The sequence below is a fragment of the Apostichopus japonicus genome, chromosome 7 (assembly GCF_037975245.1).
Source record: "Apostichopus japonicus isolate 1M-3 chromosome 7, ASM3797524v1, whole genome shotgun sequence".
NCBI lineage: Eukaryota > Metazoa > Echinodermata > Holothuroidea > Aspidochirotida > Stichopodidae > Apostichopus > Apostichopus japonicus.
The window spans coordinates 14,327,416-14,340,487 of record NC_092567.1 but is presented as its reverse complement, the minus strand read 5'-3'; positions in this window follow the sequence as shown (position 1 = coordinate 14,340,487).

Sequence of the window (13,072 nt, the reverse complement as noted above, 5' to 3'; positions counted from 1 at the left end):
TCATTCAGAAGAATTTTCACCTACTTCAAAGCACCGAACGCCTGAAATCAGTATTCCCAGAATTACCTGTCATCGCTTTTAAAAGACCCAGCAACCTACGGGATATCTTAGTTCGGGCATCCTTTCGGGATGACACCCCATTAGGGGAAGGCATAACAGAAACTACAGGATCATCGCCCTGTACACAAAATTGCAAAACGTGCTTACTTGTCGATTCGACCGGGGCCTTTCAGAGCAACCAAACCAAACGCACGTTCCAAATTCGGCACAAAATTAACTGCCTTTCCAAAAATGTCATTTACCTCATCTACTGCAATATTTGTAACTTACAATACATTGGAGAGTCAAAAAACACTCTTAGAATGAGAATGACACAACATAGATCGGCGATCAAAACAAAAAAACATCTACCAACCTGTTGCAAATCACTTCAATCTCCAAAATCATTCAATTGAGAATTTGCGTGTTATTGCCATTGACCAGAACGATTCTTGGACAGATAAATCTAGGAAAGCGAAAGAAAATTTCTGGGAACTAAACCTAAAGACCACGGCACCATTCGGTTTAAACATCAGAAACGATTTGCCGTCCCAGATAAACCAAAACAATTCCTTTACAATTACGACGGAATCGGATTAAAATAATCCGACGCGGATTAAAATAATCCGAATTTCTAAAAATTCAGCAGAAATCAGTAAGTCGCTTTGCCCTTACAACCATGCCGACATCTCCTCTATAAAAGAGTTTCAATTCCTGCTACTCCTTGTCACTTTCGGTGATCATGCACTGAAGAAGAGCTAGTTTTGCTCGAAAGCTCTGCAAAAACCAAACATTGGCTGTTTTACTTCCAATCACTTACCTAATTCAATTATTGTATCTCACTCGAGATCCAGCCTTTCTCTAAATGCAGCATAGTTGTTTAACAGTTTTTCCGTTATTCCTATATATATATATATATATATATATATATATATATATATATATATATATATATATATATATATATATATATATATATATATATATATATATATATATATATATATATATATATATATATATATATATATATATATATATATATATATATATATATATATATATATCTTGCTTTTAATTCACTAATCTCCGAGAGGTATACCTTCATGATGGATGGCTACTGGTTGGGAGAGAATCCTAACCAATTCTTTACGTTTTCACCATTTTGACAGGTTTAACTTGTTCGATATTTTCAAGGAAGTTGGAACCACTTTCTTTGCAATTTGTTAATTGTTTCCTACATATTCTCAAAATCAGTAAATCAAGTATGTTAACCGTTTCTTATATAGTCACATCGGTGAACTTTTTTGTGAATTTGTGATGTATTTTATCAAAGTGGAAGTCTGCTTATGTTTCTTATTGAATCGTCAGTTGGATATGGTGCATGTCCAAATTGCACATGCCTGCTTATGTAATGCTTTGTTTTCACTTTTAAGTGTCAACTAGAAATCGACAAGTTATGTAAAGATTAAGATTATATTTTCACAAAATAGCTATATCTCTCTTTTGTTGGGCTATATTTTCACAACACTAGCTTATCGTTCATGCTATTTGTTATTCTGCCAATGAAGGTTTGTGAGTAATTTGAAGTCCATTTTATATAAAAGGAGATGTGATTTCCACACTTTAGCCAGTTTGGAGACTAGAGGCTTTCATTCATACTTGAAGTGTGTCTCTTCCTAAGCTCAGAATATTGAGATGTAACCATGTGCAATAAAATCGCCTCGACCGGTTGGCTACATTCAAAGACTCCGTTGTATCCTTGTTAGTCTGGTAGCAGTGGAAAATATATCTTGTTTACCGCTCGACAAATCTCATGTATTTTCTCCTGTCATCGTCTCCCCCGTGAACGCGACAATATATATACAGATAGTTAAATTTCTTCGTCAATATGATAAATCTCATATACTATTGGTTCTGAAGTGTATACATGTATTAACAAATAAGAGTCAGTCATTTTGCAGTTATAGAGACGGATGTGTGTGTATGTATGTGAGCGTGTGTGACGCCTTGCTTGTAAACACGATATCTCAAGAACGGCAGCTTGGACCAAGCTCATATTTGATGTGTTATCTTTATCTGGCTTACGGATTAGAGTTATAATGCCCCTCTTTCGCTCGGAAGATAAACATGTGTGGTTGTACCCATGGTTTAAAGAATCGACAAAATACTTTCCAATAATAGGCCATTTTTTTTTTTATAGAAATCAGTGGAGAATTCATCCGTACCGGGCGATTTCCCACTTGGCATAGATGAAAGATCCGAATCATTTCCGTTTTATAGTAATGACTTTGCAGCACACTTTTCTGCAGTAGTTTGACCAATTCTATATATTGCCTACTACAATCGCGTGCCGGTTATTTCTTCTACATGAACGACGGAGAAGGGAGAGCTGAGGTGTGGATTTATCCGTCGTTTTTTGTTTTGCCATGTCTAAATATGTATAATATAATAATAACCCAGGCAGATGTAATCATTGAAAATTCGAGTCAATGTTACAAGTATTACTGCATAGCACATTGGTATACCGACGTAAAAGCAGTACCCGGTTTCATTTCTACGAGGAAATTGATAGCTAGCTAACCGTCAAATTATCATTCTGTGTTTTGTCATAGGCCTACCAAAGTCCGTGGAAGAATTTTCTTTAAAAATTTCGAAATGTCGAAAAGTTCGAAAATTCAACAGTTTATTTGGACCTTTCGTTATGCCCTCATACACTCTCCTTCTTTGTATAATATATAACTATGTAATTATCCCGAATTTTCAAGAAAAGTTGATATTTTGAGATTAAAATAGTATGTTGACCATTTTGAGATAAAACGTTACAATTTTAAGGAATAAATCGAAATATTTGGAAGATATCAGGATTTAAATTTGTGTCATGAGTGTGTCACTTTGTCATGTTATGATGACAAAGTGTTGCCGGGAGGTGGAAAATGGCTCTTCCCTTAGCTATTCTTTTTTCTTTATTCATTTTCCTTCTTTCATTTCAAGCTGAATTTACACATTTGAAACTGAAGAATGAAAGCATAACTTATTAGGTACATGCTCAGAAATTCAACATGTTCGATCCACCATTATTTTTGTGAAGCCCAACACTATAACGGAAAGTAGGTACTGCAATAAATATCAAGTCTATAAAAATCAAAGCAAATGAGAATCGATCTGTAATATTTTGATTTGTTCAAGCCATCACATTTGTCTGTCAATAACTTTTAAGTTGCTATTTCCCTGCAGGGTGGAATAAACATGTTCTAACCTTTTCTTGGGAGGGGGTCATGTGGTTCATCTCTATCACATAGACACCTGATGATGGTTGGGTGTGCTTCTGCTACATTAACTAAGACTCTTCTAAGATGGGTATGTAGATATACTATTAGAGAATTATTTAGAGCATTAACAGATGCCTGTAACAGCGGCGAATTAGGAATAGGAAGCTGAAATTTGATGGAAACAGCCAGATGCGATTGAAGTATCTTGTGGAGGAGGGGACATTTCAGCCCTCCCTCTTTGCGCACGCCATTAGATTTTAGTGCTGTTGCCAGATAATGGTACCGCTTGAAACCACATCGTGACCGGGTTTGCGTACTTTGACCAAACAGCGTAATACAAAAACATAACTGGATCTATCCACTTGTAAAAATAACGAATTGTAAACGAATTTAATTTTCAGTCTGCTATTTTACTCATTTCGAACCCATGAAAGGTTTTTTTTATTTATAATCGTCACTGGTCCTATACCGAGGGGATACCATTACACGGTTCTTTTTCAGGGACCTTAAGTTTCCTGGAAGAGGTCGAGTTTGATTTCCCAGATTGCGAGAAACTATGCTACTAAACTTGATTTTGTAGCAAATGATAATAATGAAAGCAAATGAGCTTCACGGACGTACCTCACGTAAGAGTAAATTAATGTCTTTTCGTCGTTATACAGTCATTAATAATTGAATGCTTGATACGTGTTACCGGAAGCCGATTAAATCGCTAAACGTTCACTGTGAATTCTCGACTGCTCATATAGTGTAAACCTCTTGTCGTACAGGTTTGAGAAGTATGAAAGCAAATGGACTCAGTGAATGGCATTAATCACTATTGTTATAAACTTGTTTCAAATAAGGCAGATGTGATTCGTCATTGAGTATCGATAAAGTCCATTAGTGAGTTACGTGTTCAACATAACGGGGACTACTTGGTATTCCAGAAATGGCAGTTATATTCATCTGTTCATTGTTCATCCTTTATTCTATTGACTTATGACACAAATAGAATAAAGAACAAGGAATCGGATCAAACTAGTTTTATCCTGAATCGTGTACAACTAACAGATCGACCGGAGAGTTGAAGACATCCCCGAAGATCATGTGTAGTATCTGTTCCCTTTTCCAGGAAAATTGTGATACACACCTGACGATGATCACACAGTCTCGATGTAAGGGGCCTGGGGTTGAGAGCGGATCAGACGTTTGGTAGTTTGGTTTTCGTGCCCAGGTTCTTTCCTGGGTGACTTTTCTTAAAAGTATCCCCGGCATTCAGTCATGGGAGAATGATCGACAGATAGATTTTGCTGACACTTGATAACTCAATTAAATAATTAAATAATAACTAAGACAGAATTTTAGTTTTGTTATGTTATAGTACAAAACAAAACAGACAACTTTGAGTCCAATAATGTTTCTGTAGCTATTCCAGGATTTTTCAAGATATGTTTCGTTAAAGATACTTATTTCTGGAATATTCGTTTAGGCTAACTTGATGGTGACGTCGGCTCCTCATTGCAGTTCTTATAGTAAATGTTAATCCGTTGTTTCTTAAGGTCAACCAGGATATGTTCGTTAAACTCCATATACGCAACAGAGCACCCTTGGATGACATTCAACATCATTTGCCCTGAATAAATTTGTAATAATTATAAACATGTCATTTGAGACCATATAATCTTAATTTTTCCCATTGAGTTTTGTAGTGCAACTGAGGAACCAGTCCGATGGGCTGTGTACTAAACTAAAAGGACCAGTCATTTTAACTAGTGAACCTCAACTTTTTAAAGGGTCATTCCAAAAACAAACAAAAAATAAGTAATTGTGTTATAGGAATACAACCCTAGCTAGACCGAGAGCAATGGTTGTTTAAGGTCCACGGCATATCAAAGTTAATTTTGTTTCTGAAGTTATCAAAACACAATACGTTTTGCTTTTGTTCTTTTGTTTTGACTCTCAAACAAATTTCTTAAGAATCACTGTTTCCGAAACTACCTAATATCCGGTATGAGAATTTGCTACAACACTGTGGCTTAGAGTTGGACCATATTGGCACTTTTGTTTTCTTGCAAAAGTGATATAGATTGAATTCTATGTATATTAACTTTTTATCTCATGGTCTTGCTGGCTTGTATGTCTCTGGCATTGTAACGAATATAATGCTTGTTTTGGTGTAGGTAGTGTAAATCTTTGCCAACACATTTATGTCAAACAATGAGTTTAATTAAGTTCCTGCAAACCCTTGTGAACCGCATGACTGTTTGCATGTTTTGATGACTTACCACAAATTACCCATTGCAATAGAATTCATTCACCTTCAGAGTGACAAGAAAAAAAAACGGCTTTTAAGGAATTCGATGGCGCTAGTTTGAAACAGGGTGTTTTAAATATAAAATAATTATATGGCTCTTAAAGGCATCCGTAGATTCACTTTAAGGAGAATAGCGCCTCATCAGGCCACGTATTCAGTGGACGGTGGCTGCAAGCATGCCGGTCGCAGAGATGTCACCACCTCTGGCCAAAGGCAAGGATTCACGCACGCCACCTAGTACGCTTCTGGTCGATTTGACCGACCCTCTGCGCATCCTCCCGGGTTCTTTTGCGACAACAAGGGAGACATGGCACGGGATCCTAGGCCACAAAAAGTACCATACCTACAGCCAAAGGTATTATCGCCAGAGGCCTGTCTTGAACCCTAGCCACGATTTACACGACCGACGAGGAATGAGTCTTTCGTCACCCTCTTAACAGCATCGGCCACCACATCAGCTAGTAAATTATGTGGTTGAATTAATATATCAAGACTTCAGCGTCGACTACTGAAAGAGAAAAAGAAATTTATAACGTGTATAACCAACCATTGATGGAGTCGAACTCAGTTTCATTGGTTTACAAGTCCACTGCTCTACCATCTGAGCCACTAGACGAGTTAACTTTCTACGAGCTTAATTTGGTATTGTTGGTTGGATACAATCTATTGGTAACAGTGAACGACACTGCATTCAACGAAATCTCTATTCATCCTGTTTTACTCTCATTAGAACAACATATCTGAATATATTTATTAACAAGAAGCTCACGCTTGTCTTTGTTTACATTGCAGCAAGCAGTAAGAATGTCGCTTCCTTCCAAGACGTTAATGTACAATAGGCTTATGCTCTGATATACTATCGATGACTTTGAAGCAAGCAGTAAAAGAGAAACGGATTCCGTGAAATCTTCTTATTCACAAAAGGTTGCTTAAGATTATATGCTCGCAAGAGAGAGGTCTTGCTGTAAGTTGTCTCCCTTTACAACTATATTCTATGCAGACGATCATGAACTGGAAATAAGCCTGAAATTTCAACAAACAATACCTATTCACATTTCAGTACCGTTTTGATTGAGGAAGGGACAATGCTTATTAAGTCAAACACTTTAACTTCAACAGACTAATCTTATTTGGGGATCTGAATGGCTGGAAATAGCACGGTTATTCGAAACCCGAAATAGGATTTCATAGGGTTTTGAGTTTATGCAAGTAGATTTGGAAAACACAGGGATCGGGAATTCGTCAACTACAACTTTGTTTAGACCGCAGTGACTTGATTTGCTTATTTATCTTCTGAAACTGCGGCATTTGCGTGCCATGACTGTGTTCCACACATATACAGAAGTGTGTTATTAGCTTAATACAAAATATTATAATCATCTTTATAAATATCAAATGTTGATCTATTAGCAGCCAACTTGATCACGTCGTTTACAACTGTTACATTTTGAAAGACTGAATGGTAATGAGGCTGGAACCGTGACGAGGACGGGGTTTGTATGTTTGTATAGCTTTTATATGTGCAATACAAGTCATCGCTATGACATGGTCGACTACATCAAAAGCTATAATCACTCATATAAAACTTAGTTATAGGAAGCAATATCATCTCTTTCATGGTCATAGCTACCCTCCCTTCACCGCCGCCCTCCTTCCCATACCATTTGCCGGTACGTTACTGAACCATGAACAATGACAATGAAATATTCAATTGCATAAGTTTCCGATGAACAGAATAAAGATAAAGTTTCCTCCTTCATCTGCTGATTTGAAAAGAGGTATTTTGATCGCCTATCATATAGAATGTGGGTTTGAAAATTAATCCAAAACGCATACAGAACTCTGCTTTACTTTTACTTCATCACCATACCAAATTTATTCATGCAACTTATTTAATCTTGAAAAAAAAAACATCATGTTACAAAGTATTCTTTGAGCTGTTGTAAGTCTGAATAAAAAAGAAGGAATAAACTAATGCAAACTTGTGAACTATAGAAACATTCTTTGCATTTCCTTTCAAGTCATTGGAGGATTAGAGATTACGTTGATCCAAGAATTATTCTCCATGAAATGGGAGGAATGCTAAAAGGGAAATCGTTCTTGTAAGAAATTCCAACTGAAAATAAACACTCTATATGCAATCATAAAAGAGCTTTACATGCTGCTTGATTCTTTCTATGGATTTAAAGTTAACGACATTAGATCGAAAAAAAAGTGAATAATACAACCATGGAGCTATAACCGTGGGCCACCTCTTTTCAATCTTTCAATCGCATGAATTACGATTGGAAGAGGCTCACTATAGTAGGGGATTCTCGCTAGCATGGATTCTCCCATTGTGCGAATGAGTGAGGGGTAAACTAATGCACGTAACCATGGTATTAGGAACTGGTTGGCAGACGTTCTCTGATATCTTCTCTCCCCCATACACACCCTCCCCCTCCCGTCTCCTCTTTTTCTCTGTATATAACTATTCATGTCAGCAGGCAAAAGGTATGTCTTAAATGTGAACTAACGGAAATATGGTTGTTGGTATGTTGCTCTCTCTGAGATATAATGACAGCTTGTATCATTCTGGCCCCTTTTTCTGCTCAGAAAATTGCTCGTTTCCGTCATCAGACATGGATACAGGTACTTAGTACCACCCTAGGGAGCGGGACATGACTTCAATACTTTCGCCGAGTTGATAAAAATCACCAAATTGTATATCAGCAGCTGATATACTCGGTCCTTCGTACTAATGTCAACCTTTTTTATATAGGACGTATCATAACCTCGTGTTAATACACAACTGACGAAAGCTTAGGCAGTAAAAAGCAAATGGTGTGGGTGTTTGGTATTTTATATATAGTAGATAACTCCCGCGCATCATATTTCCATATGATGGTAATATACTATGGAATCGCGGAGTAAATTTCAGCATGGGTTACACATGGGGTCGAACATTACTTACGGGCAGTGGCGGACTGGCCACACGGGCATTTGGGCATCGGTGGGCCGGTGGGCTGGGGAGCCTGGTAAAAAATTACAGCCCATTTTCACAGTAGTTAATAGAATACAGACGGGCTGTGAAGAAATATATTTCTAACTGTGGGAATCAGCTCATGAAATCACCATATGTTAGTTAGTTTTCTAGTTGGAAACAAAAGAACGTGCTATTAGCAACCCGTCCGTGCTCATGGATTTTATTTAGGGGTTTTTCAATTTTTTTTCTAGCATGTTGTCACAAAATGCTTGAAAAACTAAATAAAATCCAGTCTAAAACATATATTATTGTCTATTTTTGTTAAACGTTTTTTTTTTTATCTTTCCTCGGTTTAATCAAGTGTTGCTTCTGGAAAATTATTTTTGGTTCATTTTTTAAGGATTATTGTAACCTACAAAATTGAAAATATAGCACCATTTTGCATCTTAACTTCAAAAAATTTCAATTGGGAGGGACCCCTCCCCCAGGACGGCGATCATAATGTAAGTAGCATATCAATGAATAATGGGCCGGTCTAGGTGGAAAATGCCCGGGCCGGTTTTAAGATCCAGTCCGGCCCTGTGCTAGAGCCTAGGTTAGCTTGGGATGCCGACATGTAGCCTTTTTAACTTCCAAGACTTCCGTTTGGTCTTCCTTTTGGGGCATAATGTAGACAATAGAGGAATATTAATATGAGTCCACCTTTGATGTATACTGGTAAGAAACGGTAACATTTATGATATCTTAACGCAAATTATCTTGAACCCAGCAGGAACACGTTTTAACCGCCAAGACATTACATCGCCTGTCTACACCAACACCTGTCTACGCCTATCTACACCAGCACATGTCTACACCAACATCTGTCTACACCTTTCTGTTGGAGCAGCGACTTTAACAAACAACCCAATTATCGGTCAGAACTTATTTATCACTCATGCAACATTTCAAAAATGAGTTAAAAGAACAGTCCATTGGTATCATGGCCTCATGAAAAGGAACATTTGGGGAATTTGGATTCAGTACTACCAGTGACGTGCATAGAATTCTAAAAGGTGTCGTAAGGGGGGGGGGGGAGGAGTGATGATTCTAAATTTCCCTGACTGATTAAAGGATGTACACCAACAGCCCCTTAACCAGAGTTTATTTTTGCGGAGGGTAGGGGAGGGGGGTCACAAATCGTGGCTGATGTCCGCCCTAGAGTAGGGCTTAATTGTTTGTTTGGTGGTCCCTTTGCCTTAATATATAGCAACGGCCGTATTGGCTCAAGGGAAACCAAGAATTTTGTAAAGGAAGGGGGTGTGGCCAGGGGGTCGTTGAGGCCGCCTTCAGTGTAAGTATATCTGAACTACAATATAAATTAGGTATAAAATGCAAGAATGCTTGAATTTTAAGTGATGTTGAAAAGGGGGATGGTGAAGTTCTAATTCTGCGCGTATGAATGTAAAATGATCACAGACTGATGATGGATTACCCCCACCCCCCCTCTCTACCCACATTTAAGCACGCCACTGGATCTTAATCTAGTTGTCGAATTATGCTCATATCCGTTTTCATCAATATTTCATTTGAAGCAAACTGAACGTGATGTCATAAATTCATCAACATGTTGAGTTTTTCTTGAATCCAGGTTTCTATGTCAAGATAAGATACATCATACTTTGAACAAAAGCCACTAAATCATTGTTATTTTAAAAACTGCACAGTCCCCTAAATGTCCAGTTCAAACTCAGCTACCAAATCCAGGGTCAAAAGAAAAGAGTGCGTTTGGCAACCATGAGCATATATGGTCAAGATTTCTATTAGTACTGTATTTTTGCCAATCAATTAAAATTAAAAACCCGGTACACATATTTCCTATATTTTCCTTGAAGATTTAAAGTGATCTGAAATGTAAAAAATAATAGGTCATATACAAAAGACTGCTTCACCCCTCCCTCCCTAATCTAGCTCATACCCTTCTACAATAGTAACTCTTAAATCTCTAAAGTGGAATATGAATTATCTTCCAAAATTATGTAGGGTCCAAATACCTACAATTACACAGAACTGGACCGGCTGTTGTGAATTATTCCAGGTCATACTAGCTGAGCAACGTTTCGAAAAGGGGGGGGGGGGGGAGTGCAAGAGCCCAGAAGTTGCAGCACTTGTAGATAGTACTTGGTCGCCCCTTTTACCTGTTTTGGAGCACAAAGACTTGTCAGAAGGAGGAATTACACTTACGTCTCTCTGGAATGTATCTCAGGCAGTGGTGTAGACAGAGAGTTGGGGGGGGGGGGGTGGAGGCAGATGTTATTTTCGGGGAGAGAAAAAGAAGTTGCACGCACGTAAAGACGTATATACATTGGCAATTACACAAATTACACAAATGTAGTTAAAATGATGGAAAGGATTGCGCCCTTTTGCATATAGGATTAGACCAGGGGCGCAACTATTATATTTCTGGGGGCTTTCACCCCCCCCCACAACAAATCTGGGTGGGCTCAGAGACACCCCCTCCACACTGGTAGACAGAATATGACTTCCAAAAGTGCTGCTTATATGCATTAGCGTGTGCTTGTGGTACAACCTATATACAGTCGAGAATTTTTCAGCCATTGGTGCAAAAGTTGCAAAATATAGCACCATTGCATCTAAGCGCACCATACATATTTTGATTCCTTGCCGAAGGCAGAAGGAATCTATGCGATGGCGAAAGCATCTATGTGTGTGTGGGTGTGGGTGCGTGTGTTTGCATGTGACCCTTGCTCGAAGACTCTCTAAATTCAAAGGATAACTGCAGGGGTACATTTCATATTTGGTATGTAGGTTCCCCTTAGGTAGAACTGTCTTGAGATTATTGTGTATTCGTCAAAGGTCATTTGAGGTCAGCATGGGTCAAAGTCTGAGAACATTGTTCACAAAATATGTTAAGAAGTGGAAGTTGCAGGAAGTTTACACGATAAATCAATATTACAAAGTTGGACGGACAAACTTGCTATTGTTTTTGGCTGGGATCAAAGGCTATACTTGGTCACCAGAGGTCAAACTGTGGAAACATTGTTAACACGATATCACAAGAAGAGAAGCTTTGATGATGCTCATAAATCTCATGATATCCTATATTAAGAAGAAGAACCCTATCGGAATTGGTGGAGATCAAATGTCATTTGCGGTCAATATTTAAGTCAAAGCCTGGAAGTCTCGTAAACACGATAATTCAAGAAGTACATCTTTCTTTATATGTAGATCAACTTTGGTGAGTGTAAGAACCGTATTGAAATTAGAGAGTCAAAGGTCAAATGAGGTCAACAGGTCTCAAAGTCTGATAAACATTTCAAACATGATTACTCCAAAATGAAAGCTACAATCCAAAATGAAAACTGCAATTAACCTGTGTATTTTCCAATGCTATGATTTTCTCTTGGTGATCATAGTTTGTCAAATTCAGTCCAGTTTTGTTTGTCACAGGGTCTCTATATGTCTACAATAAAACATATTTCCTGTCAACCAGGAAATATAATCTGCTTCAGATAGTTGAGTCTTGTTTTACAAGTGCACTCAAACCGCTCGTATTACTTTTCACCCTCCGAGTTTCAAGGGGTCATCTCAGGTTATCTCAAATGGTGGAAATATTGGCTTAAAGCAGCATTTTGCGTCCTTTTCTATGATATTTCTCAACCTCACTGATTCCACTATGCCATAACGACATACATAACTAGCTTATCTATTTAAATCTTACTTCAAATGGTGGCATAAAAGTCGAAAAATTTGCAACTTTCAACTTTGTTTTTGTCCAAGATATTTTCCGTTGGGATCCCAATTAACCTCGCCCATAATATGAATATTTAAACTCTACGAACGTCATTGACCAATACGTAATCCAACACCAAGCTTGATTTGTGTACAGTCTATATGGCAGTTGTACCATAGTTCCATAACAACTCCCTGGTTGTGCCAACGCAAAGTCTTGAATCTATTTTTATTAGCAACGGCTCATAACTAAACATGCATCTCTGATTGGTTGAATTCAAACTAGCGGGTTTGGGGTAGTGTATGCGATTAATTTTAAATGTGGAATTTTGTCGTGGATACTTTTCTCATTCTCTGCAAATATCCTTAATTACTCGCCAATTAACGATGTTGGCAGGGAAAAACTTGGCTGATATCTTAGTTTGCTGTTTTGTGATTGATATATGTGAAAAACTCGATGGACATGTCAACAAAATAGAAAACGGCCACCAAACGCAAAATGCTGCTTTAATGGATCAACAAGATATCTCAAATGGAACTCAAAATTGGCCATTTATACTGGATGACTTTCCTTTGGTTTGTTCTGAAACTGTGGTAATATGATACCCACAAGGAAGTGCTTCCAACAAGAGCTGGAAATCTCTGATCTTTTCTGGTTATCAGTTAATTATTGGACAAATTTAAACTCAATTGCTCCACGTTAGCCAGATAGTTATTTGAAATTATATGGCAGGGAATCACAAAGCCTGCTGGTCAGCTGGTTGAAAT